The 27,459-nt window shown below is 50.6% G+C and overlaps 2 protein-coding genes across 5 annotated transcripts in view; one reads left to right on the top strand and one right to left on the bottom strand.

Moving 5' to 3' along the window:
- wdfy4 (WDFY family member 4) overlaps positions 1-27,459 on the bottom strand; it is a 307,274-nt gene that overhangs the window by 93,547 nt on the left and 186,268 nt on the right. The window lies entirely within an intron of this gene.
- Positions 1-27,459, top strand: part of LOC140403616 (leucine-rich repeat-containing protein 18-like) — a 78,508-nt gene that overhangs the window by 48,402 nt on the left and 2,647 nt on the right. The window contains exons 1-2 of one of the 4 annotated variants that reach the window (XM_072491731.1): positions 2,244-2,404; positions 11,224-11,361. The gene's annotated coding sequence lies outside the window, so the exon portion shown is untranslated. Of the gene's footprint in view, positions 1-2,243; positions 2,405-2,691; positions 3,034-11,223; positions 11,362-23,067; positions 23,126-27,459 lie in introns of those variants that run through there. The other 3 variants (XM_072491728.1, XM_072491730.1, XM_072491732.1) reach the window with 3 other exon arrangements.

The following is a 27,459-nucleotide window of genomic DNA, read 5'->3' on the forward strand; positions in this document are numbered from 1 at the left end:
GGCTGTGCCCTCGGGTTCTAGTTTCTCCTACTAGTGGAAACATGCTCCCCACATCCACTCTATCCAGGCCTCTCATATCCTATAAGTTTCGATAAGATCCCCCCTCATCCTTCTAAACTACCAACGAGTACAGACCCAGAGTCCTCAACCGCTCCTCATATGACAAGCTCTTCATTCCTGGGGTCATGCTTGTGAACCTCCTCTGGACCTCCTCCCTCCAAGGCCCGCACATCCTTCCTTAGATATGGGACCCAAAACTGCTCACAATACTCCAAATGGAGTCTGACCAGAACCGTATACAGCCTCTTCCGTACATCCCTGCTTTTGCATTCTAGTCCTCTTGACATGAAAGCCAACATTGCATTTGCCTTCCTAACTGCCACCTGAACCTGCAAGGTAACCAGAAGAGAATCTTGAACTAGGACTCCTAAGTTTATATAAAATATTAGGACAGATAGCCAAAAAGCTTGATCATGACAGACAGGTTATAAAAATAAAGGGGATAGGGGTGGGAATGGAATTCTGGCAGCTGAAGGCATGACCACCAATGAAGGATCAATTAACATCTAGTATTTAATTCAAAACAATTTCACCAAAGCTGACAAGTAATTCGTTTTATTTTGCTAATTCAGTGAATGCTGATGGAGTAATCGGGAGGAGTGCGGCCTAAATGAGGCTCAGAGGTGTGTATCATGGAACCTGGATCCAGGGGCGAAATTCTCCCCCAACGGCGCGATGTCCGCCGACTGGCGCCCAAAATGGCGCCAATCAGACGGGCATCGGGCCGCCCCAAAGCTGCGGAATGCTCCGCATCTTTGGGGGCCGAGCCCCAACATTGAGGGGCTAGGCCGGCGCCGGAGGGATTTCCGCCCCGCCAGCTGGCGGAAACGGCGTTTGTTGCCCCGCCAGCTGGCGCGGAAATGACATTCGGGGCGGCGCATGCGCGGGAGCGTCAGCGGACGCTGACAGTTTCCCGCACATGCGCAGTGGGGAGAGTCTCTTCCACCTCCGCCATGGTGGAGACCGTTGCAGAGGCGGAAGGGAAAGAGTGCCCCCACGGCACAGGCCCGCCCGCGGATCGGTGGGCCCCGATCGCGAGCCAGGCCACCGTGGGGGCACCCCCCGGGGTCAGATCGCCCCGCGCCCCCCCCCCGCCCCCCCCAGGACCCCGGAGCCCGCCCACGCCACCTTGTCCCGCCGGTAAATAGGTACTTTAATTTACGCCGGCGGGACAGGCAATTTCTCGGCGGGACTTCGGCCCATCCGGGCCGGAGAATCGAGCGGGGGGGCCCGCCAACCGGCGCGGCCCGATTCCCGCCCCCGCTGAATATCCGGTACCAGAGACTTCAGCAACCGGCGGGGGCGGGATTCACGGCGTCCAACGGCCATTCTCCGACCCGCTGGGGAAGTCAGAGAATGACGCCCCAGGTTCCTATTAATTTGCGTGTGTTTCAAGTTGCATATTCCAACTGATTGGGGGGGTTGGATTTGGGACTCTTCCACCAACGAGGTAAACATAGCCTTTTCCAAAGCCTCTAAACATTTAAGCAGCAAATGTGCCATTATCCTCCGACTTACATCGGTCGAAGGGCTTGCACTCACTTATGTTTTTATCTGAGGGATATTAAGGGATATCTGAGGGATACATAGTTGTACCTTGACTGTAAGGCAGCACGGTAGCACAAGTGGATAGCACTCTGGCTTCACAGCGCCAGGGTCCCAGGTTCAATTCCCCGCTGGGTCACTGTCTGTGTGGAGTCTGCACATTCTCCCCGTGACTGCGTGGGTTTTCTCCGGGTGCTCCGGTTTCCTCCCACAGTCCAAAGACGTGCAGGTTAGGCGGATTGGCCGGGCTAAATTGTCCCTAGTGTCCAAAAAGGCTACGAGGGGGTATCGGGTTACGGGGATAGGGTGGAAGTGAGGGCTTAAGTGGTTGGTGCAGAGGCCATTCGATGGGCCGAATGGCCTCCTTCGGCACTGTATGCTCCATGTAACCCTGTATGCTGGAAAATAGCCTCCAGTCAAACTCCACCACTGTCAAGGGCAATGGCTGTCAAGGGCACTGCCAGTCCAATTAACTACAACATCCAGCATCCTCCTCTCATCCCCTCCTTCCACATTCCTTTCCCCCTCCCCTTTTACAAATCTTAGTCAATGGATTACTTCGGGAACTGAGGCATTTTTTTTGTTGGAGTTAAGCAGACACAGGAATAATGGCACCAGCTAAAGAACAGGACCATATTCCCATGGCAACACTCGGTGTGTGAAGAGAAAATCCCAGAAAGGCACATTGAAGCTGAGAAGTCTTTCATTCCAATGAACTGCGCACATATCCTATATGTAGATTTGTCAGAAAGATTTTAAAGTTTTTATTTACCTCCCAATGTGAACACCAGCAGCGAAGGTAGAATTAAATTGTGTGCTGTATGTCTGAAAAGCCAAGGCCCTTGGTTTTTTAAGTCAATGATTTTGCTGCTCAGGCAATGGTTTAAGATTTACTTTCTGTAAATAATGTTATCAGCGATTTTACAAAATAACTTTGAGTTTCCATATTCATAGTTTAAGATCTCTAAGCCAGGCTCTGAAAGGCAATGGGATCTTTGAAAAGGTTCAGATTAAATGTTGTTGCTGCAAAGGTTAAACACTATGTTAATTATCGGCAAGGCCCATAGGCCCATGCTGCCTGGCAACCAAGTTAAACAAGGAGCAGAGGGAACGCTCAGCTGCAAGCAGGACTTGATTCTGGATTTCCTCATGCAAATGTTTGGCAGCTCCTTCGCTTCCACAGATTTCTCCGGCTGTTGCTGTGCGCCGTCGGAGCCGTAACCTAACAGGGCTGATGGTTCATCCTTTGAACTGTTGTCCGCCGGGTTCGTCTTTCAAACTTCGCTGAAGACGCAATCTATTATTCAGAGATGGAAGGAGCCTGCACAATAGCAGGCAGTCTTGGACAGCACAGGACAGAGCGTTGATGAGGGGACACTGCAGAGTTTTCGCTGCCTATCCTTTTTGATTTGCGAAAGAAGCAAGTGGGTAAGGATAGATACAGCCCTTGTACTTTGAGAATTTGTAATATTTTTAAAGGGCCCCGTCAGCAAAATCTATTAGATTAAGCGTTTTAAGTGGCTTTCTTGCATGTATCAACATTTTATATTGTATCGAAAGGCAGATTGGATTAAATTTGATCAATGTTTTCTCTCTGTACCTCCAGTGGAAACAGATGTTAATCAGTGGTTTACTGAACTGGTTCCTGCTCTAGTATTTTGTTCCTTGGGCATTTTGAGGCATGTGTATACAAATTTAAGAAATAAATGTTAAATCCAAGTTAGGTGCTGACCTCAAGTCCGAGACGTCCCCTGGGTAGAAGAATTAACATGGCTGAATATTTGCAAAATTCCCTTTTCAGCTAATTGATTGTTAATATTAGTTTACCACCTTTATGTAAGTTATCCCTAAAATCCAATTTTAAATGTACTACAACCCTCCCCAGAGCCCCCTCAGCCGGCGGTGTGTTGATTGGCTGGGGCGGGACTCAATGCCTGGGGAGATTGGGTGGATCAGATACTTCCGAAGAAATCAGGGAAAGTTCCCGTCAGGCGTCCCCCGACTTCAAACGGGATGTTTTGCGATTTCTGTCCAATTGCTTCCTCAGTAAACTGCGTTGTTAACCTGAATTATTCAGAGGAGTGTATTCGATTCAATTAAGGTTAGATCGATGCCCTGAAGGATCGAGTGTCAAAGAACAAATAAAAGTACAGCACAGGATCAGGCCCTTCGGCCCACCAAACCTGTGCTGACCATGCTGCCCGTCTAACCTAAAACCTTTTACACTTCCGTTGTCCGTATCCCTCTATTTCCATCCTATGTATTTGTGAAGACGCCCCTTTAACGTCACTCTCGTCCCTGCTTCCACCACCTCCTCCGGCAGCGAGTTCCAGGCACTCACCACCCTCTGTGCAAAAAACCTCCCTCGCACATCTCCTCTGAGCTTTGCCCCTCACACCTTGACCCTATGTCCCCCAGTAATTCACTCTTCTACCCTGGGAACAAGCTTCTGATTATCCATGCCCCTCCTAATTTTGTAGTTTCCATCAGGTTGTCCATCAACCTCCGTCGTTCCAGTGAGAACAAACCGAGTTTCATAGTTTCAAAGAATTTACAGTGCAGAAGGAGGCCATTCGGCCCATCGAGTCTGCACTGGCTCCTGGAAAGAGCACCATACCCAAGGTCAGCACCTCCACCCTATCCCCATAACCCAGTAACCCCACCCAACACTAAGGGCAATTTTGAACACTAAGGGCAATTTATCATGGACAATCCACCTAACCCACACATCTTTGGACTGTGGGAGGAAACCGGAGCACCCGGAGGAAACCCACGCACACACGGGGAGGATGTGCAGACTCCGCACAGACAGTGACCCAAGCCGGAATCGAACCTGGGACCCTGGAGCTGTGAAGCAATTGTGCTATCCACAAGGCTACCGTGCTGCCCTAAGGTTTATCCTTAGGTTTATCCAACCTCGCCTCATAGCTAATGTCCTCCATACTGTGGTGATATGCATCACTGTAAAGACACAAGGGGTTAATGTAAATACACTAAGACTAAGTAAACACTAGAGGGAGCACCAGAGACATCATGACACACAGACATTCAACCAATAGGTCAGTAAGATAGGACACGACCAATGGGCAGTCAAGACACACCCAGAGGTGACACTACCACAAGGGGGCTACCCATATAAAAGGACAGGGCACACATGCTCTTTCTCTTTCCACAGGCGACACTCAGAGAGACAGGGGCAGATCAGGAAGCATCACACCCACCGCATGGTTTAGAGCAGACTGGTTAGTTGATTGAGTTAGATTAGCAGGAGCGTCGAACTCAAGTAGGAGAATTGTTCACTGTTCAATAAATGTGTTAAACCTATCTCCAAGTCTGAACCTTCCTTTGTCAGAGTACACATCAAGGAAGCAGCTTATAGATCATAGAATTTACAGTGCAGAAGGAGGCCATTCAGCCCATTATGCTACATGAAGAAGCAGAACACAACACATACCGGGCAACATCCTGGTAAACCTCTTCTATACCCTCCCAAAGTCTCCACATCCTTCTGGTAGTGTGGCGACCAGAATTCAACGCGATATTCCAAGTGCGGCCTAACTAAGGTTCTGTACAGCTACAAAGTGACTTACCAATTTTTATACTCAATGCCCCATCCGATGAAGGCAAGCATGCCGTACGCCTTCCTGACTACCTTCTCCACCTGCATTGCCACTTTCAGTGAACTGTGGACCTGTCGGCCAAAGCTCAGTGCGGGGCGCTATCACTTCTAGGCCTGAAGGTTGTGGGTTCAAGTCCCACCCCAGAAGCTCCAAATGAGAGAGTTGCACTGTCAGAGTTGCGGCCTTCCAGATGAGACATTAAACCGAGACCCCCCATTGGCCTTCTCAGAGGAATGTAAATGATAATATTTAAAGAACATTCCAGTGATCTGGCCAATTATTTAACCCTCAACAAACCATAGTTTAAACAAACAGATGGTCTCATAACTGTTTAAGGGAGTTTGCCGCGGCTTCCGGTTGCGCCTATGCCTAGGTAGGTCGCACGTTCGGCAGCTCCCGCCAGGAACGGACTTTTGGGCTCTTCAGAGGGGCCCCAACGGCAATGGTTCGACGGCTCCCAGTGTGGGAAGGTGACAGCAAGGTTCCCCCGACATTATATGGATTGGACCAAGAGTGGAGCGGTTAAAAAAGTGATCCTGGTGCAGCGGAAAGTTCGAGGGAGGAAAAACAAGATGGCGGCAGGTGGAGACCAAGCAGCATGGGCGCAGTGGTCGCAGGAGCAGCAGGAGTTCTTTAAATGTTGCTTTGCGGAGCTAAAGACAGAAATGCTGGCTCCAATGAAGGTGGCAATTGAGAAGCTTGTGGAGACCCAGAAGGCCCAAGGAGCGGCGTTCCGGGAGGTGCAGCAAAAAGCCTCGGAGAACGAGGACGAGATCATGGGCCTGGCGGTGAAGGGGGAGGCGCACGAGGCGCTGCACAAGAGGTGGCAGGAAAGTATTGAGGACCTGGAGAATAGGTCAAGGAGGAAGAATCTTCGGATTCTGGGTCTCCCGGAAGGAGTGGAGGGGCCTGATGCCGGGGCATATATGGGCACGATGCTCAATTCACTGATGGGCGTGGGAGCTTTCCCGAGGCCCCTGGAGCTGGATGGGGCTCATCGGGTCCTGGCAAGGAGACCCAAAGCCAACGAGCCGCCAAGGGCTGTAGTGGTGAGGTTCCACCGCTTTATGGACAGGGAGTGTGTCCTGAGATGGGCCAAAAAAGAGCAGAGCAGCAGGTGGGAGAACACAGAGATCCGAATTTACCAGGACTGGAGTGCGGAGGTGGCTAAGAAGAGGGCTGGTTTTAACCAGGCTAAGGCGATTCTCCATCGGAAGGGGATGAAGTTCGGGATGCTGCAGCCAGTGCGATTGTGGGTCACGTTCCAAGATCGGCACCACTATTTTGAAACGCCTGATGAGGCATGGAACTTTATCCAGTCTGAAAAGTTGGACTCAAACTGAGGGTTTGTCGTGGGGGGATGTTTACTGCGTTTACTGCGTTTGGGAATGTTCTTTTTGTTTTGGTGCTGGGTGGGGATGGGTGAATGGATTTGATTTGGGGGCTGTGGGAGAGTGTGGGCGTCGGTGTTGGAGGGGCAGGGCCCCGCGGAGGAAGAGGGGGGGTGGAGGCCCGGGGATGGGGAGTCGGAGTAAGGCCGCAAAAGGGAGCTGCGTCAGAGGGGGCGGGGCCGGCTCAGACGGAAAACGCGGGCTTTTTCCCGTGTTAGGGATGAATGGGGGCGGGGCCAGGGGGAAGGCCGGTGCTGGGTTGCTGCTGCATTGGCCAAAGGGGAGCTGGAAGTAGGAGAGGTAGTCGGGGCGGGGGTCCGCCCCCTGGGGGACTGGAGGGTGCAGGAGGCGCGGGCACGGGCACGTGGCTGGCCTAGAATAGGAGATGGCTAGACGGTGGGGGGAGGGGGGGAGGGGCGAGTAGCCCCCTGATCCGGCTGATAACTTGGAATGTGAGGGGCCTGAACGGGCCAGTCAAGAGAGCCTGGGTGTTCGCGCACTTAAAGGGATTGAAGGCAGATGTGGTTATGCTCCAGGAGACACATCTGAAGGTGGCAGATCAGGTTAGGCTGAGAAACGGATGGGTAGGACTGGTCTTTCATTCAGGGCTGGATGCGAAGAACAGAGGGGTTGCAATACTGGTGGGGAAGCAGGTGTCGTTCGAGGCACTGAATATTGTAGCGGATAATGGAGGTCGATATGTGATGGTGAGCGGTAGGTTGCAGGGGGTGCGGGTGGTACTGGTGAACGTATGTGCCCCGAATTGGGATGATGCCGGATTTATGAAACGCATGCTGGGTCGGATTCCGGATCTGGAGGTAGGAAGCTTGATAATCGGGAGGGACTTCAACACGGTGCTGGACCCAGCACTGGACCGCTCTAGGTCCAGGACGGGTAAGAGGCCGGCTGCGGCCAAAGTGCTCAGGGGGTTTATGGACCAGATGGGGGGAGTGGATCCATGGAGGTTTGCCAGACCGCAGGAAGGAAAAGGGAATTTTCCTTCTTTTCCCATGTCCATAGAGCCTACTCCCGGATAGATTTTTTCATTTTGAGTAGGGCGCTAATCCCGAAAGTGGAGGGAACGGAATATTCGGCCATAGCCATCTCGGACCACGCCCCGCATTGGGTGGAGCTGGTGTTGGGGGAGGAGAGGGACCAGCGCCCGCTGTGGCGCCTCGATGTGGGACTGTTGGCGGATGAGGGGGTGTGCGGGCGGGTGCAGGGGTGTATTGAAAGATACTCGGAGGCAAACGACAACGGGGAGGTGCAGGTGGGGGTAGTCTGGGAGGCGTTGAAGGCGGTGGTCAGTGAGGAGCTAATCTCCATTAGGGCCCACAGGGAGAAGAGAGAGAGGAGGGAGAGGTTGGTGGGGGAGATTTTAAGGGTGGACAGGAGGTATGCAGAGGCCCCCGAGGAGGGGCTACTTAGGAAGCGACGGAACCTCCAGACTGAGTTCGACCTGTTGACCACGGGGAAAGCAGAGGCACAGTGGAGGAAAGCGCAAGGGGTGGCGTAGGAGTATGGGGAGAAGGCAAGTCGGATGCTGGCATATCAGCTTCGTAAGAGGGAGGCAGCGAGGGAGATTGGTGGAGTTAGGGATAGAGGGGGGAATACGGTGCAGAGTGCGGTGAGAATAAATGAGGTATTTAGGGACTTCTATGGGGATCTGTACAGGTCTGAGCCCCCAGCGGGGGAGGAGGGGATGCGACGATTCCTAGATTAGCTGAGGTTCCCGAGGAGGAGGTGGCTGGTTTGGGGGCGGCGATTGGGCTGGAGGAGCTGGTTAAAGGATTGGGGAGCATGCAGGCGGGGAAGGCCCCGGGGCCAGATGGGTTCCCGGTTGAATTCTACAGGAAATACGTGGACCTGCTGGGCCCGTTGCTAGTGAGGACTTTTAATAAGGCGAGGGAGGGGGGGACCTTGCTCCCGACAATGTCCAGGGCGCTGATTTCTTTGATCTTGAAGCGGGACAAGGATCCGTTGCAATGTGGGTCGTATAGACTGATCTCGCTCCTCAATGTTGACGCTAAGTTGCTGGCGAAGGTGCTGGCTACGAGAATTGAGGACTGTGTCCTGGGGGTGATTCATGAGGACCAGACCGGATTTGTGAAGGGTAGGCAGCTAAATACAAATGTGCGGAGGCTCCTCAATGTGATTATGATGCCCTCGGTGGAGGGGGAAGCGGAGGTAGTGGCAGCTATGGACGCGGAGAAGGCCTTTGATCGGGTGGAATGGGAGTATCTTTGGGAAGTGTTGAGGAGGTTTGGGTTCGGGGAGGGGTTCATCAGTTGGTCAGGCTGCGAAATAGAGCCCCGGTGGCAAGTGTGGCTATGAACCGGCGGAGGTCGGAGTACATTCGGCTGTACCGGGGGACGAGACAGGGGTGCCCCTTATCCCCCTTGTTGTTTGCACTAGCAATTGAGCCGCTGGCCATGGCACTGAGGGAGTCCAGGAAATGGAGGGGATTGGTCCGGGGGGAGAGGAACACCGGGTGTCTTTGGATGCCGATGACCTTTTGTTGTATGTTGCGGATCCAGTGGAGGGGATGGCGAAGGTCATGCGGATCCTTCGGGAGTTTGGGAACTTTTTGGGATATAAACTCAACATAGGGAAGAGTGAGCTCTTTGTGGTGCATTCAGGGGACCAAGGAAGGGGGACAGACGAGCTACCGCTGAAGAGGGCGGAAAGGAATTTTCGGTACCTGGGGATCCAAGTAGCTAGGAGTTGGGGGGCCCTGCACAAGCTCAATTTGACGCAGTTGGTGGAGCAGATGGAGGAGGATTTTAAAAGATGGGATATGCTGCCACTCTCACTAGCGGGTAGGGTGCAGTCGGTCAAAATGACGGTCCTCCCGAGGTTTCTATTTGTGTTCCAGTGCCTTCCCATTATGATCCCCAAGGCCTTTTTCAAACTGGTAAGCAGGAGCATCATGGGATTTGTGTGGGCGAATAAGACCCCAAGGGTGCAAAGCGTGTTTCTGGAGCGTAGCATGGACAGGGGGGGGGGGCTGGCGCTGACAAATTTGTGTGGCTATTATTGGGCAGCCAATGTGGCGATGATCCGTAAGTGGGTAATGGAGGGAGAGGGGGAGGTGTGGAAGAGGCTAGAGATGGTGTCCTGTGTGGGCACGAGCCTGAGGGTGCTGGTGACGGCACCGCCGCCGCTCTCGCCAACAAGGTACACCATGAAGATCTGGGGGCAGTGGAGGTGACACATGGGCGAGGTGGGAGCCTCGGTTTGGTCCCCGATTCGGGAGAACCACCGGTTCGTCCCGGGAAGGATGGATGGGGGGTTTCGGAGCTGGCATCAGGCAGGGATTAGAAGAATGGGGGACCTGTTCATCGATGGGACGTTTGTGAGCCTAGGGGCGCTGGAGGAGAAGTTTGGGCTACCCCTGGGAAACGCTTTCATGTACATGCAAGTGAGGGCGTTTGTGAGGTGGCAGGTGAGGGAATTCCCGCTGCTTCCGGCACATGGGATTCAGGACAGGGTGACTTCGGGTGTATGGGTTGGAGAAGGCAAGGTTTCGGCGATTTACCAGGAGCTGCAGGAAGAGGAGGAGGCTTCGGTGGAGGAGTTAAAGGGCAAGTGGGAGGAGGAGCTTGGGGAGGAGATAGATGAGGGTCTGTGGGCTGATGCCCTGAGTAGGGTTAATTCTTCCTCCTCTTGCGCCAGGCTCAGCCTAATACAGTTTAAAGTTACTCACAGAGCGCATATGACAGGGGCGAGGTTGAGTAGGTTCTTTGGGGGTGGAGGCCAGATGTGGGAGGTGCTCGTGGAGCCCGACAAATCACGTCCATATGTTCTGGTCGTACCCGGCGCTGGATGGGTTTTGGAGGGGTTTTGCGAGGACTATGTCCAAGGTAGTGAACGCCCGGGTCAAGCCGAGCTGGGGATTAGCATTATTTGGGGTATCGGACGAGCCGGGAGTGCAGGAGGCGAAAGAGGCCGGTATTCTGGCCTTTGCGTCCCTGGTAGCCCGGCGGAGGATTTTGCTACTATGGAAAGATGCGAAGCCCCCTAGTGTGGAAGCTTGGATCAATGACATGGCAGGGTTCAACAAGCTGGAGAGGATAAAGATTGCCTTGCGAGGGTCTGTGCAAGGGTTTTTCAGGCGGTGGCAACCGTTCCTAGACTATCTCGCGGAGCGTTAGGAGGAGGTCAGCAGCAGCAGCCCAGGGGCGAGAGGGGGGGTTTATTTTGGGGTGGTGTTTGGGTTAAGGTGGGGGGGTTTTCCCTACTTGTGTTTTTTACTGTTATATGGGGGGTTATTGTATATGGGGGAAATCCAATGTATAATTTCTGCTTGTTGTGTTCTTGTTCCTTCTTGTTGGGGGGGGGGGTTTGTTGAAAATGTGTTGAAAAATTTGAATAAATATATATATTTTTTTAAAGGGAGTTTGCCGCCACATTTCCAGTGATTTCACTTCAAAAATACTTCACTGGCCATAAAATATAGTCCTGAGGATGTGAAAGTTGCTATATGAATGCAAGTTATTTCTATTAAAGCTTCATTCGTCTACCTAAGGGATGATTATTGGACTTAATACACATGGTAGATAAATTATATTCTGCCATTGAATCTGCCTCATTTATTTTCTCTCCAGATTCCACCCCATGAAGTGACTGTAAACTTTTGATGGGCGTCATTCAACCTTCAGATCACATTTTTAATGTAGTAAACGATTCACACCGAGCCAAGGAGGGAGACATTAGGACAAGTGACCAAAGGCTTCGTCAAAGAGGTAGGTTTCAAACTAGGGGAGAATATAGCCTGAGAAGGGGCCGGCACGGTGACACAGTGGTCTGCACTGCTGCCTCACAGCGCCAGGGACCCGGGTTCAATTCCGGCTTGGGTCACTGTCTGTGCGGAGTCTGCACCTTCTCCCCGTGTGTGCGAGGGTTTCCTCCAGACGCTCAGGTTTCCTCCCACAGTCCAAAGATATGCAGGTTAGGTGGATTGTCCATGCTACAAAATTGCCTCTGAGGTATCCAGGGATGTACAGGTTGGGTGGGGTTACAGGAATAGGGCAGGGGGAGTGGGCCTGGGTAGGGTGCTCTTTCAGAGGGGCAGTGCAGACCCAATGGGCCGAATGGCCTCCTTCTGCACTGTAGAGATTCTATGATTCTATGAAGAGGTGGTCTTCACTAGAAAGGGCTTAATTCCAGCATAGATGCACGCGTTCTGTACTCATCCATTGTCAGAAGCCAGGAAATGAAATATATTTAGCTGTAATTATTGTGCCCGTAATCTAATGTTAGTGATTAAGTGAAGTGACATGTTCACCTTGTGTAGAAAAATGACCCTTGCAAGCAAAGGTAGTCAAATCAATTTCTACCTCAGCAAAAATCTATCTTTCCTCCCACGATTCGTCCTTCCGATTGAGTTCAAAGCCTGATGCCAGACGTTCTGCTTTGCCACCTGAAGACTGATGCATGGAACTGCTCCCAGCAGCAGTCCCCCACGACCCTCCCATTCTTAGTGAGGCAGCCCGATCACTGAAAGAGGGGGGTCAGTTCCCGTGGGCAGCTGCGCAGCCCCTGCCTTGAGCTTCACGGGCAGAAGGCGACTGGCAGAGAGATACGCGATTCTCCCATTCGAAATCACCAAAATGTGGAATGGACCAATGGGCTGTATCCTCTCCACATGCAGTAGGAGCACCGTGGCAGAAGAGGTCTCTCTCTGTCATTGGCAGTGAGCTATTTGCCCATGAGTGGTGTATACCCTAATGTTCTCACTTAACATAGAAAGGGTTACTGAAGAGGAGGCTCGATTATGGCCTGTGATGGAGCTGATAGCCTCACGTTGTACCATATGGGGCGGCACAGTGGTTAGCACTGCTGCCTCACAGCGCCAGGGACCCGGATTCAATTCCGGCCTCGGGTGACAGTCTGTGTGGAGTTCGCACATTCTCCCCATGTCTGCGTGGATTTCCTCCAGGTGCTCCGGTTTCCTCCCACAGTCCAAAGTGCAGGTTTGGTGAATTGGCCATGCTAAATTGCCCTTAGTGTCCCAGAAAATGCATAGGTTAGGTGGGGTTACATGGATTTGGGCAGGTGAGTGGGGCTAGGTAGGGTGCTCTTTCAGAGGGACGGTGCAGACGCGATGGGCCGAATGGCCTCCTTCTGCACTGTAGGAATTCTATTACTGTTCCCCTCTCTCTCTATCTGGCCTGCTTCCTGGTTCACAGCACTCTGAGTATTAAATATATCAATTGCAAAGAGCACCCTGTTCCCTATTCCCTCCTTTTTCTCAGTTGCTGCCCAGACATGATTTACAAAATACATGGCAGTTTGATTTTACTTGTGCAAAAAAGCAATACATTCATTTTAGTAGCATCCTACTATTTTGTGACAGTGTTGTGTAAGTTTCAATGGAGTCACATGGCTACTCCAGTAGATTATTATATTTTGTTTAAACAAAACATAACTTGTACAGCAAACTAGGGGGGATACAGTGGCGTGGGTTTAATGTCACTGGTACCAGTAATCCAGGGGTCCAGGTTAATGATCTGGGGACGTGGGTTCAAATCCCACCTGGGCCGCTGGTGGAATTTGAATTCAATTAATAAAGTCTGGGATTGAAAGTTTGTCTCAGTAATGGTGGCTATGCAGTCCCGTCTGCTGCAGGAATAAACGGGCGGCACGGAAGATTTGATGGGGGATCAGCAACAGGCCTGTTGTCTTCACGCGGGACTTTCCGCCCCATCTCTCTGCCTGGCCTGCATCCTGGCTCACAGCACTCTGACTACTAAATGTATCAATTGCAAAGAGCACCATGTTCCACGGGGCCATTGGTGGTCTTGGGAGAGGGTGTTGAGCAGCCCAGACTTCACCTCAGGAAGGGCCTTGGCGTGGAAGGCACACCCACAGCCTTCTGACCCAGAGGCAAGGGCGCGTCCGTCAAACACTGGATAAAACTTAGAAAACTTCCACTGAGATACGAGGCATAAGTAGCTCAGTTTTTTGATAAGTGTCTAGAAAGTACAACTTTATATAAAGTTATGACCTAGGAATTGAATGTCCCTTCATTGTACAGCTTATCTCAGAGAGAAAAAACCCCTTTCTCAGCTTATTATTATTTCAGCAAAATAAAAGATCATGGCGGCATGTCTATGGTGGTTAGCACTGCTGCCTCACAACGCCAGGGTCCTGGGTTTCATTCCGGTCTTGGGCGACTGCGTGGAGTTTGCATTTTCTCTCCGAGTCAACGTGGGTTTTCTCCGGGTGCTCTGGTCTCCTCCCACAGTTCAAAGATGAGGGGGGATCTTATTGAAACGTGCAGAGTGGACGTGGAGAGGGTGTTTCCACTAGTAGGAAAAACTAGAACCCGAGGGCACAACCTCAGACTGAAGGAACGATCCTTTAAAACTAAGACGAGGAGCAAATTCTTCAGCCAGAGGGTGGTTCTTGATTAATAAGGGGATCAGGGGTTATGGGGAGAAGGCAGGAGAATGGGAATGAGAAACATATCAGCCATGATTGAATGGCGGAGCAGACTCAATGGGCCGAATGGCCTCCTTCTGCACTGTAGGGATCCTATGGATTCTGTGGATGGAGTTGAAGTATCGATCAGCCATAATCTAAATTAACGGCAGAACAGGCTTGAGATGCTGAATGGTTAATTGATGTTCATAAGTTTCAAATATCTTTTGAGCAGTTCTGATGTGGAACTCAACTAATTATTTCAGCACCAGTAACATATATAGTTAAAGCACCATTTTCCACACTACTGTCTTCAACTTCTTTACCCAGAGAGTGAATAGAACATAGAACTTGCAGCCACAAGGAATGGTTGGGGCGAATAGTAAAAGTCAATTTAAGGGAAATTAGATAAAGAATAGTGGGAGAAATTACAGGCCATACGTCTGGATACTTCCAGCCCTTCTCGGGACTAGGATCATCCAGTCCTGCCGATGCGCTCAGAGTTTTCCGCAGGCTGGGTAATTCTGGCCTACAACTCAGAGAAAGGCCATTCATCCCAACCAATCCCTGCTCAAGCCAAGCTCCTCCCATCGTTCCTAGTCTGCCTTTATCGGTTAGAACCCATTATTCCAGTCTCCACCGCCCCCCCCCCCCCACCCTCAAATGCTTATCCAGCTTCGCCTTAATGCCTCGATACTATTCCCCACAACCATTCGTGCGCTAGCAAGTTCCACATCCCCACCACTCTCTGAGCGAATAGTTTTTTCCTGAACTTCCGGATTGATTTCTTGGCGACTGTCTTATATTGTCCTTGTATGCAAATGAGAACACTCAGTGTCCACTCCATCAAAACCCTTCATTGGTTTGAAACGATCTCTGTTAGATCACCCCTCAGTTTCTTCTTTACAAAAAAAAGACTCAACTTGTTTATCCTTTCCTGACAGGAATAACCTCACAGATCTGGCATTATCCTTGTAAATCCTCTCCTGAATCCTCTCTTTTGTCTAAATATGCTTTTAAAAAATAGAGCCAAAACTATTCACAGTACTCCAAGTATAACTTCCCCATATTTTAAATCAATCCCTAATTCAAGACCTAAAACCCAGTGCTTGGTTACGAACTTACTAGCTCTGTCGCAACTTCTAGTCGCTTGTGTATTTTTACTCCTACATCCCTTTGCTCCTCTACCTCATTTAGATTCTTATTTTCCCTAAATGTAAACTCACACTCACCAATGTTGGAAATGTGTTTGTCAATTCTATGCCCGTTTTGCAACATGCATGTACAAGAAGGAAATCAACTTATCAAGGAAATGCTGGCAGGCAGCATTTATGCCACACTTGGTGCTAAAAGGCTTGATGGTGAACTGTTCTCCTGTCCTTTAACGCCTGTTCTTAAGTTTGCATTTCATCCCTTCTCAGCAAATAACATTTCTTTTGCAATTTGAAAGAGCAAACTTGCATTTATATATAGCCTTTCACCTCCTCAGCTGAATAAATCCTTTGGCGATGTTCGCGAGAGGAATTAATTTGCTCTCATAATAATTTTTATTATTGTCACAAGTAGGCTTACATTAACACTGCAATGAAGTTACTGTGAAAATCCCCTAGTTGCCACATTCCGGCGCCTGTTCGGGTACACGGAGGGAGAATTCAGAATGTCCAATTCACCTAACAGCACGTCTTTCGGGACTTGTGGGAGGAAACCAGAGCACCCGGAGGAAACCTACGCAGACACCGGGGGAACGTGCAGACTCCGGATAGACAGTGACCCAAGCCGGGAATCAAACCTGGCACCCTGATGCTGTGAAGCAACAGTGCTAACCACTGTGCTACCGTGCTGCCCACTTCTTCAATTAGTGCCAGAGATGTCCGCACGAGAGGGAAAATTGGGCTTGGCTGAGCATCTCATCCAAAGTCAGCACCTCCAGCCCCTCAGCATTGCAGTGAAGAGCTCGCTGAGGTTACGTATTCAAGTCCTGAAGTGGGGCTCGAATCTACAATCTTCTGGCTCAAACAAGAGTGCTCCATCTCTGACATTGGCTTCAGTCCCACCCAATGCATTGATGCATCAAATGTATGGGAGCAAATTTGCCACCAATTCCCAGTAGCCGCTGTTGGGGATTGCTGCGTTATGGCTGAACATGGAAGATTCCGTACGATGAAGGTGCAGTTTTGAGCAGACTTGTTGGAATCGGGGTGGCCGGCAAGAAGGTGAACCCAAAAGTGTGGTCCAACCTTTATAGCGCTGAATCGCATTGATCACATAAACAGGGCCCTTGGTCTAACTGATCCATGATCCACATGGGTCTCTGTTTACCCCGCTTCGTCTAAGCCATTCAACAAATCCTTGTAGCGTGACACGGCAAGAATAATAAGACCACTCTCATGGCGTCAGCACCGACGGTGGTATTAATACGCGAGAGTAAGATCAATCTGGGCAGATATTCATCCATTCAGTTTTGAAGGAGTGCCACAAATATTGTGAGCGTGATGAAGTTTTACAAAACAAACAGAATCAAATTAAGCGGAAAGCTTGCCGAGGATTCACCCCGAGGAATTTCTGAGGGGAGGCAAGAAGAAAATCTTTGGAATTGGATCCCTGAATCATATTTAGGAAGAGAGATTTGACTGCCATTGAAGATAAATAAGTTAAATGTTCTCACTGGTCTTATTCACATGATCCTGTCAAATTCACCTAATTTCTTACATCGTGTAAAATTAATCCTCTCATCACATTATCTCCCTCAAAGTTTCAAATACATGTCATTCCTTACGTCTTTTTCTCAGATGGATTGTCGCTTGTCAAATTAATCCTGAATGGAGCTCCGTCTGTAGGTTTTGAATCTTTGTCAGCTAAAAAGGTCAACGGAGGGAATTATGAGTGTATTGTATTCCAATGCTCCATTTCCAGATGTATCTTCATATCGAGCTGGCAGGTCATGTTGTTAATTTTCTGCCCTCATCAGAAACTGGAAAATGTTACATGCTCGCACAGCTTCAGCAGCAATTATGGAGTATGAATCATAGAATCAGAAAATCATACAGCTCCGACAGTACAGAGGAGGCCATTCAGCCCATTGTGTTTGCACCGACACCCCGAAAGAGCACCCTACCCAGGCCCACTCTCCACGCCCCATCCCCGTAGCCCCACCTAATCTTTCGACACAAAGGAGCAATTAATCATGGCCATCCACCTAAAGCAGATCGCCTATGTTCTTTGTTCTTTTGGACGATTTTAGTTTAGACGGGCAGCATGGTCGGCGCAGGCTTGGAGGGCCGAAGGACCTGTTCCTGTGCTGTACTTTTCTTTGTTCTTCTTTGTTCTTTGGACTGTGGGAGGAAACTGGAGCACCCGGAGGAAACCCGCGCAGATATGGGGAGAATGGCAGACTCCGCACAGACAGTCATCCGAGGTTGGAATCGAACACGGGTCCCTGACGCAGTGAGGCCGCAGTGCTAATCACTGTGCCACTCGTAAATCCCTCCCTCCCTCCTGCTCTCCACTATCACCTTTTTACTTTGCCACCACCTCTCCAGTGTAACATTCTCCGTCTCCTACATCGAGTGCCCCCTCCCTCCCATCTGCGTGCCAATGCCACAAAACTATGGGCAGAATTGCGCCCAGAATGAACTTGGCTTGGACCTGCCGGAACTACCTTCCCACCTGAATCTAATAGGGACGAAGAGAGCTTCAACTCACCATTCTGGGCGAAGTGCGGAGATGACAGAATGACGCAGAGTCGTGCTCCGCCACCGCCTTCAATGAAGGTTCGCTAGGCTGATTTTTGCGATACACGAGTTGTGTTATGAGACAATGTTGAGCAGCCTGGGTCTGTGCTTCTTGGAGTTCACAAGAACGAGAGGTGATGCCATCGATGAGCAAGCTTCTGAGGGCGCTCGACAGGGCGGAGTCTGAGAAAGATGGTTCCCATCGTGGGGGAACCGCAGCTCAATTTTAAGATATTTAAGATGGAAAGGGAGAGGAATTCCTTCTCTCAGAGGGTCATTAGTCTTTGGAATTCTCCAGAGAGCAGCGGAGGCTGGGTCACTGAATATATTCAAGGCTGAGATAGGCAGAGCTTTGGCGGGGGGGGGTTTCCGGCTGTTCTCACCAGCGGCAACTTCCGGTCCCGCCGAAGGTGCACCCCAAGCTCCTGGTGGCGGGCGGTGGATTGAATCGGATGTCCCATTGGCAGCGGCAGGACCCAGAAGATCCCGCCACCAGCTGCCTCAAACCGCCGAGAAACACTCACCCTGATCCCCTGGAAGGAGCAGAAGGGTGGGTGAGTAAATTTGCAGACGATACTAAAGTCGGTGGTGTTGTCGATAGTGTGGAAGGATGTAGCAGGTTACAGAGGGATATAGATAAGCTGCAGAGCTGGGCTGAGAGGTGGCAAATGGAGTTTAATGTAGAGAAGTGTGAGGTGATTCACTTTGGAAGGAATAACAGGAATGCGGAATATTTGGCTAATGGTAAAGTTCTTGGAAGTGTGGATGAGCAGAGGGATCTAGGTGTCCATGTACATAGATCCCTGAAAGTTGCCACCCAGGTTGATAGGGTTGTGAAGAAGGCCTATGGAGTGTTGGCCTTTATTGGTAGAGGGATTGAGTTCCGGAGTCAGGAGGTCATGTTGCAGCTGTACAGAACTCTGGTACGGCCGCATTTGGAGTATTGCGTACAGTTCTGGTCACCGCATTATAGGAAGGACGTGGAGGCTTTGGAGCGGGTGCAGAGGAGATTTACCAGGATGTTGCCTGGTATGGAGGGAAAATCTTATGAGGAAAGGTTGATGGACTTGAGGTTGTTTTCGTTGGAGAGAAGAAGGTTAAGAGGAGACTTAATAGAGGCATACAAAATGATCAGGGGGTTGGATAGGGTGGACAGTGAGAGCCTTCTCCCGCGGATGGAAATGACTGGCACGAGGGGACATAGCTTTAAACTGAGGGGTAATAGATATAGGACAGAGGTCAGAGGTAGGTTCTTTACGCAAAGAGTAGTGAGGCCGTGGACTGCCCTACCTGCTACAGTAGTGAACTTGCCAACATTGAGGGCATTTAAAAGTTTATTGGATAAACATATGGATGATAATGGCATAGTGTAGGTTAGATGGCTTTTTGTTTCGGTGCAACATCGTGGGCCGAAGGGCCTGTACTGCGCTGTATTGTTCTATATTCTATGTTCTATGATCTACAAGAGAGTCAAGCCTTAGTGCACAGGCAGGACAGTGGAGTTAAGACCACAATCCAATCAGCCATGATCCTATTGAATAGCGAAGCAGGATTGACGGGCCAAGTTGCCCACTTCTGATCCTCTCCCTTACAAACCTTTCTAGCAAGAATCATTTCGAGCACAATTTTCTTTGAAGGGTAATGTTCATGTTAAATTAGTACAATGTCGGTCAGTTGACTGGTTTAGAAAATGGCAGTCGCTTAGACAATAAGAAAAGAAACCTTTGTTCCTCCCATCAAGCAGGTCTCTCAGTAATGTTCAGCTCTGGAGGCCATTTGCTTTCAAATAATTTTCAGTAAACAGTACGGATAGTTCAGTCAGAATGAAACAAGAACCAAATGTGTTGCCTGCCTTACTCTTAAACTTCAGTCATTTGAGAATTAGCACCCTCAGAACATAAGGAATGAGAGCAGCACTCTGCAGAGAATCGCGTGCCGCTTCGGGGCGGCGTGGCCCGGTTGAGGGGATTCTCCGGCCCAGCCCTCGGGCTGGGAGAATCCCGCCCGTCACGTCCTTCAGGACTTGTGGGAGGAAACCGGAACACCTGGAGGAAACCCACGCAGACACGGGGAGAACGTGCAGACTCCGCACATACAGTGATTCAAAGTCGGGAATCAAACCTGGGGCCCTGGCGCTGTGAAGCAACAGTGCTCACCACTGTGCTACCGTGCCGCCCGTTCTGTGTAACCCAGGGCAGAAGGCTGTGGAATCCAAGTCACTGAGTGTCTTTAAGACGGAGACAGATAGGGGTTATGGGGAGGAGGCAGGAGAATGAGGGTGAGAAACATTATCAGCCACGATTGAATGGCGGAACGGACTCGATGGGCTGAATGGCCTAATTTGTGCTCCTACATCTTATGGTTTCATCCCAGGAGGTACATAGTGAACCATCTCTTTACTAACCCCAATGCAAACATGTCCTTCCTTTAATCTGGAGACCAAAACTGCACACATTTCAGGTGTGATTTCGCTCCATAATGTAGCAAATTGACCTTATCATTAACTCCAGTCCCCTTGCAATACAAGACTAACATATAATTGTGGTGGTATGTATTAGGGGTAATACGGTACACCACGTGCCGACAGGCTATTGGTGGAGGGATGCCAGGTCCTGATAGGATCTGCCACCTACTGGACTCCACCCAGAAATGCCGGTATAAGAACCCAGCTTTTCCCTCCATTTCCCTCAGCAGCGGCATTCTGTAACCACGCTGCTGGGGATAAAGTTCTGCTTAATAAAGCCTTCAATTGACATTACCTCGCGTCATGTTGACGGTGCTACAATTTATTAAGCAGAATTTAAATTGAAGAAAACGACGTGGGAACATGGAGCTCCGAATCACCCCGGAGTGCCTGCGCATCGCACCCCAAGCAGCTAACTCGGCCTCTATTTTCAAGCACTGGCTGGCATGCTTTGAGGGCTACCTCCGAATGGCCCGCGGCACATCGACAGACGAACAAAAGATGCAGGTCCTCTATTCCAGGGTGAGTCCTGACGTCTACTCCCTTATCAGGACGAGGACGGTTTCACCGGTGCCATCGCCGCGCTGAAGGATATCTACATCTGGCCCGCCAACCAGGTTTTTGCTCGCTACCAGCTCGCCACACGACGGCAATTTCCGGGGGAATCGCGGACGAGTTTTATAACGCCCTGCAAATCCTGGGTCGAAACTGCAACTGCCGGGCGGTAACAGTGAACACACAGAGCTCCTGGTCCGCGATGCGTATGTGGCAGGTTTGGCCTCTTCCCAGATCCGCCAGAGGCTTCTGGAGAAAGAATCTCTGGGACTTACAGAAGCTCGGGCCCTGGCGGCATCCCTCGATGTGGCCTCGCGTAACGCTCGCGCCTACGCCCCCCACCGCACTACAGCCCCTTGGGCTCCGTGGACCCCCGCTGCGGTCGACTCTCCGACACCCCTCCCCCCCCCCCCCCCACCCCCGCAAACCTGCGCGGCCAAAACACCAGACCAACCGGGGGGGCCCCGCTGCTATTTTTGCAGCCAGCCGAAACACTCTCGGCAGTGCTGCCCGGCCCGCGCGGCTACCTGCAAAAGCTGCGGGAATAAGGGCCACTACACGACGGTGTGCAAGTCCCGCGGGGTCGCCGCTATCTCCGGGGAAGAAACGGGACCACAGACCCAGCCCCCCCAGCGATCCACGTGCGACCAACGGACGCCGCCATTTTGGACCCGGACGCCACGAGGGAGAGATGGGTGCCGCCATTTTGTCCACCCCCGATCGCGCCCGATCCGTGGACGCCGCCATCTTGACTGAAGGACCCCGACACAGACGGCCACATACTGCCTGATTACGATGCTCAACTTCAACAACCACATCTGGCTTCGATGACCCTCGACCAGTCGCGACCCCGGACGCTCCAGACTGCAACCACTACAGTCCTAGTGAATGGCTACGAGACGCCGTGTCTTATCGACTCTGGGAGCACGGAGAGCTTCATTCATCCGGACACGGTAAGGCGCTGTTCCCTCATAATTCGGCCAAGCACACAGAAAATTTTCCTGGCGGCGGGATCCCACTCCGTTCAGATCACGGGGTTCTACATCGCTAACCTAACGGTGCAGGGGAGGGAGTTCTGAAATTACCGGCTGTATGTCCTCCCCCATCTCTGTGCGCCCACACTCCTAGGGTTGGACTTCCAATGCAACCTCCAGAGTTTAACATTTAAATTTGGCGGCCCTATACCCCCACTGACTGCGGCCTCGCGACCCTCAAGGTTGAACCGCCTTCCTTGTTTGCGAACCTCACCCCGGATTGCAAACCCGTCGCCACAAGGAGCAGATGGTACAGCGCCCAGGACCAAGCATTTATCCGGTACGAAGTCCAGAGGCTTCTGAAGGAAGGCATCATCCAGGCTAGCAACAGTCCCTGGAGAGCCCAGGTGGTAGTCGTTAAGACCGGGGAGAAACAGAGGATGGTCATTGACTATAGTCAGACCATCAACAGGTACACTCAGCTAGATGCGTACCCTCTCCCCCACATATCCGACATAGTCAATCGGATTGCACAGTACAAGGTCTTTTCCACCGTGGACCTCCAAGTCCGCCTACCATCAGCTCCCCATCCGTCCCGGTGACCGCAACTATACTGCCTTCGAAGCAGACGGGCGGTTATACCACTTTTTAAGGGTTCCATTCGGCGTCACAAACGGAGTCTCGGTCTTCCAACGAGAGATGGTTGACTGAATGGTTGACCAGCACGGTTTACGGGCCACGTTCCCGTATCTCGACACGTCACCATTGCGGCCACGACCAGCAGGACCACGACGCCAATCTCCAAAAATCCCTCCAGACCGCTCACGCCCTGAACCTCACTTACAACAAAGAAAAATGCGTGTTCCGCACCGATCGTCTAGCCATCCTGGGCTACGTAGTGCGTAATGGAGTGATAGGCCCCGACCCTGAACGCATGCGCCCCCTCATGGAGTTCCCTCTCCCCCACTGTGCCAAAGCCCTGGTTGCCTCGGCTTCTTTTCTTATTACGCCCAGTGGGTTCCACAATACGCCGACAAGGCCCGTGCGTTAATCCAGTCCACTACTTTTCCCCTGTCGACAGAGGCATGCCAGGCCTTTAGCCGCATCAAAGCGGATATCTAATACAGCATGATTAGTCCTGTAATCACAAAAATACACCATGCAACAGCTAAGGATAGGTATCATTCCCGTTTTATGCATCATTGCACTTAGCTCTGTCATAATACCTGTCACCATATGATGTTAGTTTTTTTTCCTAGCAATGTACATTAAGGACATTACCACACTAAATATTAGCCCATTACCCCACTCCCACTAACCCAAGTAGTTACGCCGAGCTCACAGGGCTGAAGAACTCCAGGTACGTTGGTGTTATGCAGAGGGGATTGCGTTTGTCTGTAGTTTAGTTAGTGACTCGTGGGAAGTAATAGCACACTACTGGGCTGAGGGGGTCAAAGGATTTTAATAAACTACCGATGATCTAGCAATTTGACCCAAATGGCATTGTTGCCTTCCAGAAGGTTCTCTAAACATGTGTCCACAATAGGATCATTGTGATGACATTTGAAGGATTGTTCAAATGACAACATAAGGCATTGAATCGTTGGAACTCTTTGTGGTTTTATTCAGGGCAGCACGGTGGCGCCGAGGTCCGAGGTTTGATCCCGGCTCTGGGTCACTGTCCGTGTGGAGTTTGCACATTCTCCCAGTGTTTGCGTGGATTTCACCCCCACAACTCAAAGATGTGCAGGGTAGGTGGATTGGCCAGGCTAAATTGCCCCTTAATTGGAAAAAATGAATTGGGTACTCTAAATTTAAAAAAAAAATCTAATTATTCATTCCCTTCTCCTTTCTCTTTCCTGAACATCTCGACTCTCTGCTGGGCTGTATGTCCAGTGTTGTTAATTGCCTTCCAATGCCTCAGTCAAGTCATTATTTACACACACCTTGACAGCGAGGGATGTCAGGTCCTTCAACCATGGGGTTCTTCACTGTCTCCCAACATCTTTATGTCCACAAACGTACAAAAGGGATTGGTGCAGGATGCAGGCGTCACTGGTTAGGCCAGCATTTATTGCCCAACCCTAATTACCCTTTAGAAGGTGGTGGTGAGCTGCCTTCTGAACCACTGCAGTCCCTGAGGTGAAGTCACACCCACAGTATTGTTAGGGAGAGAGTTCCAGGATTTTGACCCGGCAACAGTGAAGCAACGACGATACATTTCCAAGTCAGGATGGTGACTGACTTGGAGGGGAACCTGTAGGTGGTGGGGTTCCCAGTAAGGAACCTTGGCAAGTTACCACAGTGCAACTTGTAGATGGTTCGCACGGCTGCCACTGTTCATCGGTGGTGGAAGGATTGAATGCTTGCGGAAGCTTTGTCCTGGATGGTGTCGAGCTTCTTGAGTGTTGCTGGAGCTGCGCTCATCCATGCAAATGGAGAGTATTCCATTACACTCCTGTCTTGTGCCTTGTAGATGGAGGACAGGCTTTGGGGGGTCAGGTGAGTTACTCACCGCAGGATTCCCAGCCTTTGACCTGCCCTGGTAGCCACAGCATTTATATGGCTGGTCCAGCCCCTGGCTTGTGAGGCAGCAGTGCTAATCACCGTGCCGCCCATCTTTCAAGACGCTCCTTAAAATCTCCCTCCCTCCTTTTCTAATACCCCCATATAGCTGGGCTCAGTGTCAGTTTGTGTCAGAAAATGGTCCTGTAAAATGCTTTGAGACGTTAGAGGTGGTATATAGATGCTGGTTGCTGTTGTAGGAAATTCCATTTTGCAAGCTAAAATTAAAGCACATTAACACCCTCCCAATGGCTTAGAGTCTCCAGCTTACATTGTCTGATTACTGTGGCCACAGTCAGTAGTTGTAAAATGGGAAAGAAATGAAATGAAAATCGCTTATTGTCACAAGTAGGCTTCAATGAAGTTACTGTGAAAAGCCCCTAGTCGCCACATTCCGGCGCCTGTTCGGGGAGGCTGGTACGGAAACGACTTGGTAGAAACACGCTAAACACACACACATTGCCAGTATTCAGGCTCCCTGCTCTTCCAGGAGACCCCAGTCAAACCGGCACCCATACGTTCTACTGTCATCGGCTATGTTCCCAGTTGAACATTTTGCCTGTTTGATGTTTTGGCCCCCATCGTGCAAGTTCATCATTTTGTAAAAGCCTCTCCATTTTAGCATGAGGGCAGAGAATGCTGGAGACACTCAGTAGCCCAGGCAGCATCAGAGAGAGAGAGTTAATGTTTTACATTAACGATCATTCCTGGCTGTGGCAGGCGCTACCTCAATGCAAGTCCTTTCTTTTACCTACCGCAGGTAAGTCAATGGCAAAGGTGTAACTTAGGGTCTGCTGGCTTCACTCTAAGCCAGTTGCCTCCAATTGCTTCACGAGGAGCAACGAGTCTTTCCAGCCTCAAGACCGCATAATAAAAGCCGCAAGTACGCTTTTGATTGATTTTAATGGATGGATTAAGTGGGCCCTATTACACTGCGCTTTTTTTTCCCTCCTGTTATTTTTGCTCTCTCCATGTTCCAAGCTAGATAATTGAAATTAGCTGGATGCATTAGTTATTATCTCACATTCCCCTGCACATGGTTGAATATGATTAATGAGTAGCCAAAGTCCCTGAAGGGCTTGCAATGAAGTCGTTTTAATGGAAAGGTGTGTATGAGAGAAACCCATATTGCTTCCCAAACAATCATTCACCAGCGTCGTGATCTGGTTTAGCAAAATTAAGTGCTGTTGTGTGAAAGTCAGCTACAGAGCATCCAGCTGGAAATTCCTCCAGCTCTCAGTGGCTCCCCAATAACTCATGGCCATTTATTTTCACTGAATCACAGTAAATGGTGTCAATCAGGCGACGCACGTGTTACGTGTGCAATTGCACTTTTAAAAAAAATATATCGGCGGGATTCTCCATCCCGCCAGCCTCGTTTTCCGGCACGGCACGCCTCTACTGGCAGCGGGATTCTCCGTTCCTGTTGCCAGGGGATTCCCATTGTGGCCACCCCCACGCCGTTGGGAAACCCGCGGGTGTGGGCACGCTGCCGGTGAAGCGGAGGATCCCGCCAACGGAGGATCCCACAGATATATATTTAAATCATGTGGCACAGTGGGTTAGTGCTGCCGCCTCACAGCGCCAGGGACCCGGGTTCTATTCCAGCCTCGGGTGATTGTGTGGAGTTTGCACTTTCTCCCTGTGTATGCGTGGATTTCCTCCGGGTGCTCCGGTTTCCTCCCATAGCCCCATGATGTGCGGGTTAGGTGGATTGGCCGTGCTAAATTGCCCCCTAGTGTCTGATTACCGGATTGTGGAGATAGGGTGGGTGCCTGGGCCTAGGTCGGGTGCTATTTCCAAGGGTCGGTGCTGACTCGATGGGCCGAATGGCCTCCTTCTGCACTGTAGGGACTCTATGCTCGCTAAAGGGAAAACAAAGTTTAATAGCTGCATGATACATTTAAGAGTCTGGCCTTCAAAGACAGGGAGCAATTGTGCATGTTGAGCTGGAAGGATTTGCACTGTCACAAGTGACAGAACAGAAGGAAATTCTTCAATCCAGTGAGTGCTCAGAATGTGGAGCTTACTACTGCAGGAGTAGCCGAGGCAAATAGCGTAGATGCGTTCAAGTCGAAACAAGAGAAAAGTAGGAGAGAGGGATAGAAAGGTACCTTGATGGAGTTAGGTGACGAAGGGTAGGAGGAGTCTTGTGTACAGCTCAAAACTGTCGGGCTGAGTGGCCTCTTTCAGTGCTGGAAATGCTTTGTCATACGTACATTGTCGTACTACAGTGACTATGTGCCATGATGTGCCCGTGAGGGAATTTATTAAAGAACATTTCAAAATATATTTTCCAATAATTTGCTCCAACCTCAAGTGCTGTGCTTCCATCGTGGTGCCAGGAATAATAATAATCTTTATTAGTGTCACAAGTAGGCTTATATTAACACTTCAATCAAGTTACTGTGAAACGCCCCTCGTCGCCACACTCCGGCGCCTCTTCGGGTACACTGAGGGAGAATTCAGAATGTCCAATTCACCTAACAAGCACGTGTTTCAGGACTTGTGGGAGGAAACCAGAGCGCCCGGAGGAAACCCACGCAGACACGGGGAGAACGTGCAGACTCCGCACAGACAGTGACCCAGGGCCGGGAATCGAACCTGGGACCCTGGAGCTGTGAAGCAACAGTGCTAACCACTGTGCTACCGTGCCACCCACTAGTTTGTTTCGTTTGGGTAGGTGTAGCATTCGGGGAACATGGGGAGAAGGGGGAAAAAGACAGACTGTTGCATCTCCTTCATGCAATGTAGAATTCTGACCAATTTACTGTGGCCTCGCTGTGACTGTGCTCCATGAAGGAAATGCAATGCTGGTCAAAGATGCACAGTCTGAAAGCAACTTTTTGCCATTCCACCTTAAACTCGTGTCACCATCTTTTGAAAGAGGATAGACCCAAGTGGAAGAAATGGATGTGCAGCATTTAATCTCACAGGGGACCTGAAGCTCAATAACTCTCACACAGATCGTCATTACAAAACATGTATTTTCTATTCCGAGGAATATAGGGTGGGAACAAAAAGGACTATTCGTAATGGGAGCAGGAGGGATACTTGTTGGCCTGTGTGAGGTAACTAGCACCCACTGCTATCGGAATTTCAGGTGGCGTTCCAAGGTCTACAGCAAGT

The sequence above is a fragment of the Scyliorhinus torazame genome, chromosome 28 (assembly GCF_047496885.1).
Source record: "Scyliorhinus torazame isolate Kashiwa2021f chromosome 28, sScyTor2.1, whole genome shotgun sequence".
Taxonomy (NCBI): Eukaryota; Metazoa; Chordata; class Chondrichthyes; order Carcharhiniformes; family Scyliorhinidae; genus Scyliorhinus; species Scyliorhinus torazame.